At 42.4% G+C, this 5,510-nt stretch overlaps 1 non-coding gene and 1 pseudogene across 1 annotated transcript; one reads left to right on the forward strand and one right to left on the reverse strand.

The window, feature by feature from the left end:
- trnar-ccu (transfer RNA arginine (anticodon CCU)) lies at positions 1–73 on the reverse strand. The gene has a single exon. It is a non-coding gene; the product is annotated as a tRNA-Arg (tRNA).
- A 366-nt stretch (positions 74–439) lies between these two features.
- On the forward strand, positions 440–1,588 carry LOC111977755 (protein chibby homolog 1-like; annotated as a pseudogene).
- Positions 1,589–5,510: the final 3,922 nt, after the last annotated feature.

A 5,510-nucleotide genomic window follows, 5' to 3' on the forward strand; every position in this document is an offset into this window, starting at 1 on the left:
CACCCCAGATGGGACTCGAACCCACAATCCCTGGCTTAGGAGGCCAGTGCCTTATCCATTAGGCCACTGGGGCTTGTTATAAAGAGGACGGGATCTGGCCATTATATCATTAATTATCCAGGAGAAATATGACGATAAATCTGTGACAATCAAGTAATGACACTGAAGAACCTATTTCACGGGGGAAACAGTTCGATCGAAGCATTCGGTAAACAAACACAAAGTGACGCTATCACCATGGTGATGCGTTCACATTGATGGCTTATTCCACTCAAACTAAACAGCGGGGGCATTTATCAAGTGTTTACATTATTACAAGGATGAAATGTAGACTTTGTCTAACTATAAAGAATCCAATGGTATGTAGTTACAGTAAACATTCATAAAAATGCAAAGTGATTTGATATCATCCAACTCAAATGCTGCGTTTCCATTTGTAAATTCTTCCATTATTACCCGTTTAGACAAAATGGATCTGTAGCACTTGCGCAGTAACCTGCATGTCTGTAATAAGCCGCTTGCTGGGCTAGAAAGAGAAGGGAAGCCTSGGCTAACCAAAGATAACGATTTAGCTAGGTCAATAAAAGCGTTGTACAGTCATTTAGCTAGCTATTTTAATATATGATTAAATAAACGACAAAGATAGTGGCATAATGTTGTTGCTGTTGGTAATCTTAGCTTGCAATGCTATCGTTAGCTTTTCTTGACTACTATTTCCAAAGCTGCAAAATAAGAAGTTATCAATCCAACATTAATCCTCTATATATTTGTCTCACAATATATAACGCAGCTGATGACGAAGATGCTGCTTTTTGGCAACACCTTCTGTTCTGTCCAAAGAATACCCCTCGCAAGTCTGTTTCTGTCTTCAATCTGCACACGGTGAGTTGATGAAATTACTCTCGGACGCCCAAAAACATTCTGCACAATGTGCATCTGTTGTCTTTTATGTGAAGTAAGTTTCTACATCCCCCCTCTTAATTTGTTGCGTCTAGTTGGATTGGTCTACGAGGGAAATAGAGTTGGGTCTTGAGTATGCAGCCCGTTATGAACATTGGGGGCCATAGCTTGACATTTGAAGACGGACAATGGATTGCAGGTAATTGATCATCAATTAAATGTAGTAGAACACTGCACTGTCTGCACTGCTACTGTAAGAAGTCTGATCTATCTGATCACCACTGATATTTGCATTTTATTTGTTTTCTTTTTCATTTGCTGTTTTGTTTCTCGCCCCTACAGTCTGAAGGGAATGTATCTGGGAAGGAGGTGCAGAGACTGAAAAATAGGAACCTACAGCTTGAAAAGGAGAACAACCTACTCAGGCTGAAGATTGACCTCCTGTTGGACATGGTAGGTTCTAATCAGCTTGAAGCATCCCATTGAATACAGTCGCATAGATAGATATACAGTATAAGCCATACAATTAACCTTGAATAAGGGATTCCCTTTATAGGCCATTATTAATAATTTATCGGAGCAAGTAACTGATTCCCTTTTTCTTAAGTTGTCAGAAACCACTGCAGAGTCTCACCTGATGGAGAAGGAGCTGGAAAAGATGAAGATTCACAGTTGAAGGAAGAAGTGATGATTAGAAAATTGCAGACAGGTTCCCAGTGATACCTGAAAATGAAGAAGGGAATAGATAAATGATGGTGAGTGTTTGTGACTAATTAATTGTATTTGATTTATTCTACTTTTATTTAACTAGGCAAGTCAGTTAAGAACAAATTCTTATTTATAATGAAGGCCTAACCCGGATGACGTTGGGCCAATTGTGCGGCGCCCTATGGGACTCCCAATCACGTCCGGTTGTGATACAGCCTGGAATCGAACCAGGGTCTGTAGTGACGCCTCTAGCACTGAGAGGCAGTGCCTGACACAGAACCCAAACCGGCTGCGCGCGTGCGCCATCGTGCATACATTTATTTTGTTCCCCTACACCAAACGCGATCACGACACGCAGGTTAAAATATCAAACAAACTCTGAACCAATTACATTAATTTGGGAACAGGTCGAAAAGCATTAAACATTTATGGCAATTTAGCTAGTTAGCTAAATATCAAACAAACTCTGAACCAATTACATTAATTTGGGAACAGGTCGAAAAGCATTAAACATTTATGGCAATTTAGCTAGTTTGCTAATTTGGCCTATTTAGCTAGCTTGCTGTTGCTAGCTAATTTGTCCTGGGATGTAAGCATTGAGTTGTTATTTTACCTGAAATGCACAAGGTCCTCTACTCCGACAATTAATCCACACATAAAACGGTCAACCGAATCGTTTCTAGTCATCTCTCATCCTTCCAGGCTTTTTCATCTTTCAACTTATATGGTGATTGGCATCTAAACTTTCATAGTATTACTACACTGACCGGCAACACAGTTCGTCTTTCAATCACCCACGTGGGTATAACCAATGAGGAGATGGCGCGTGGGTAGCTGCTTCTATAAACCAATGAGGAGATGGGAGAGGCAGGACTTGCAGCGCGATCTGCGTCAGAAATAGAAAGGACTTTTATTTTAGCCCTTGGCAACGRAGACGCTCGTTGACGCACYCGAGCAGTGTGGGTGCAATAATTGAATAACATAGATTTCTAAGTTAATTTCGCAACGTGCGTGAGCGGTGTGGTCAGCCTATTAGACCGCTGTGCCACCCGGGAGCCCATGTACTGTATGTACTGTATGAATATATATTTATAATTTCTACGGATTTAAAATCATTGAAGTTATGATAGTTTAAATGTGTCCTGTCCTTTTATAAAAATGCATTTCTTTGATTCATTAACTTTTATAAGCCACTGATGACCTATTTTCGAATACTATGATTTCTGGTTTTGGCAGCTGAGTGTATTTTAATATATGTTTTCAGATGTTTTCTACTTTATTAAAAGGTTTTAGATACATTTCAAAAAGCTATGTTTTGTTTGTTTGCATACATGTCTGTATAAGTATGCAAGTGCCCATACTAATGCCACCGTCTGATGTGGTATTTTCAAGAGGTAGTGGCTGGGATTGGTGATTTATAGTGGCTGGTATTGGTGATTTATAGTGGCTGGTATTGGTGATTTATAGTGGCCGGTATTGGTGATTATATTGGCCGGGATTGGTGATTATAGTGGCTGGGATTGGTGATTTATAGTGGCCGGTATTGGTGATCATAGTGGCCGGTATTGGTGATCATAGTGGCCGGTATTGATACAAGTATTGTTTTGAAAACTTTTGGCACCAGAATGGACAACACTTTCAGAATTTTCTGATTAATTCAGCGTAACAGCATGTCCTTAGAATTGTCGGAAACCTAGGAGTGACAGGGACTATATTCTGGATTGTGGAGGTTACACATCCAACATATCTTCAGGACTATATCTTGGGTTATTACTGCCTCTTTCTCTATTCCCTGTGGTTTTGTGTCACAGGTGAGATGATTGTTGTTATTACAATGTAATTGCTAGATGGTTATTGTTACACCAGATGCTGAATGTGACTGCAAGCTGTACTGCACAGACAAACGTCATTAGAGGTATTTAATTCTATGGCTCAATAGCTTTCACAAACTGGCCAAGTCCATGTAAACAAATTCAGTAAAGACAATCATAATCCAAAGGCTCAGTCAGTCGTACATTGAGTAAGCGTTGCAGGTCAGGCTACATCGGTGTATGGGAAAACACATAGACCTTTTGACCGAGTATGGTAATGAATTGACCAAGAGTGATGTTTGAATTATTAGTCATTGTACCAGTACAGTGTGAGCCACAGAACCTTTCTTCCAAAATATATCATTGATCGGTTTGTGAGGGTTTGAGAAATGGTTCTTCTTGGCCCACTTACATACCCACTCCTTCCTCCTAGAGAGGACCATCCTCTTGAGGGACAATGGGAGTCAGTACAACCAAGAGGATGAGGGCTGGACCCCTGATGGTGGCTGGGGCTGGATGGAAGCTGGGGCTGGATGGTGGCTGGGGCTACTCATCTGTTTCGTCGTCACTGGGTTCTCCTACGCCTTCCCCAAAGCTGTCAGTGTCTCCTTCAAAAAGCTGATGAGGGACTTTGAAGTGTGCCACAGCGACACGGCCTGAATCTCCTCCATCATGCTGCCCATGCTCTATGAATCAGGTCAGAGGTCAATCATWGAGATGATACAGGGGCCTCTGAGAGCTTGAATCGTATACGAAACAAAGCTGTCAGATGTAAAAAMAAAAGAATACGTCGTTCAATGGGAAAAACAAAACAGAAAAGTGTCTGGGAAATGTATTTGTTGTCTGGAGATGCAAGTCTCTTGTAGTTCTGCATAATTTCATTAACAAATACACATGGCCTGTTTGTCTGTGAACGCCTTCTGCCCAGGCCCAGTGTCCAGTATCATGGTCAACAGGTTTGACAGCAGGTCGGTGATGCAGGTCGGAGGTTTGCTGGCATCAGCAGGCATGGTGGGCGCTTCCTTCACCACCGCCATTAAACAGCTTTACCTTACAGGTACTTGCAACATGTCACAACTCACACCACTAATCCCTCTCTCTATCCAGCTCTAACGTGTAGCTTCCCATAGTCTGTATACAATGATTTCGGCCCGGGCCCCCAATGACTAATGCTCCGTGTTCCTCTCTGTCTTGTCCCCCCTGGGTCAGGTTCTGCTGGACCACTATGGCTAGAGGGAAGGCTTTCTCATCATGGTGGACTGCTGCTCACCTGTGGGGCTTTCATGAGACCTCTGGAGAGGAGAAGGAGAAAGGAGGAGGAAACGGGAGAAGGGAACGAACCAGGGCTGAAAGAGATGTTTCCTTCAAAAGTAGGAAAGGAGAAGAATGGAATAGAAAATCAGCTTTTGGACTTAAGGGGGGTGCCTGAACAGGGGGCTGTTGATCTTCACTGAGTGGACAAAACATTTGGAACACCTTCCTAATATTGAGTTGCACCCCTTTTTCAGTCGGAATAGCCTCAATTCATCGYGGCATGGACTCTACAAGGTGTCGAAAGCGTTCCACAGGGATGCTGGCCTATGTTGACTCCAATGCTTCTCACAGTTGTGTCAAGTTGGCTGGATGTCGTGTGGGTGGTCGACCATTCTTGATACACATGGGAAACTGTTGACCGTGAAAACCACAGCAGCGTTGCAGTTCTTGACGAACTCAAAACGGTGCGCCTGGCACCTACTAACATACCACGTTCAAAGGCACTTAAATCTGTTGTTGTAACGTCCTGACCAGAGTTATTATGTGTTTTGCTTGTTTAGTGTTGGTCAGGACGTGAGCTGGGTGGGAATTCTATGTTGTGTGTCTAGTTTGTCTGTTTCTATGTCCAGCCTAATATGGTTCTCAATCAGAGGCAGATGGTAATCGTTGTCCCTGATTGAGAATCATATATAGGAGGCTTGTTTTGTGTTGGGAGTTGGTGGGTGTTTGTTTCCTGTCTCTGTGTTTGTGTTCTGCACCAGATAGGACTGTCTCGGCTTTCACGTTTGTTGTTTTTGAATTGTTGTTAAGTGTTCACAGTTTACCGTCTATTAAACA

The sequence above is a fragment of the Salvelinus sp. IW2-2015 genome, linkage group LG18 (genome assembly GCF_002910315.2).
Source record: "Salvelinus sp. IW2-2015 linkage group LG18, ASM291031v2, whole genome shotgun sequence".
NCBI lineage: Eukaryota > Metazoa > Chordata > Actinopteri > Salmoniformes > Salmonidae > Salvelinus > Salvelinus sp. IW2-2015.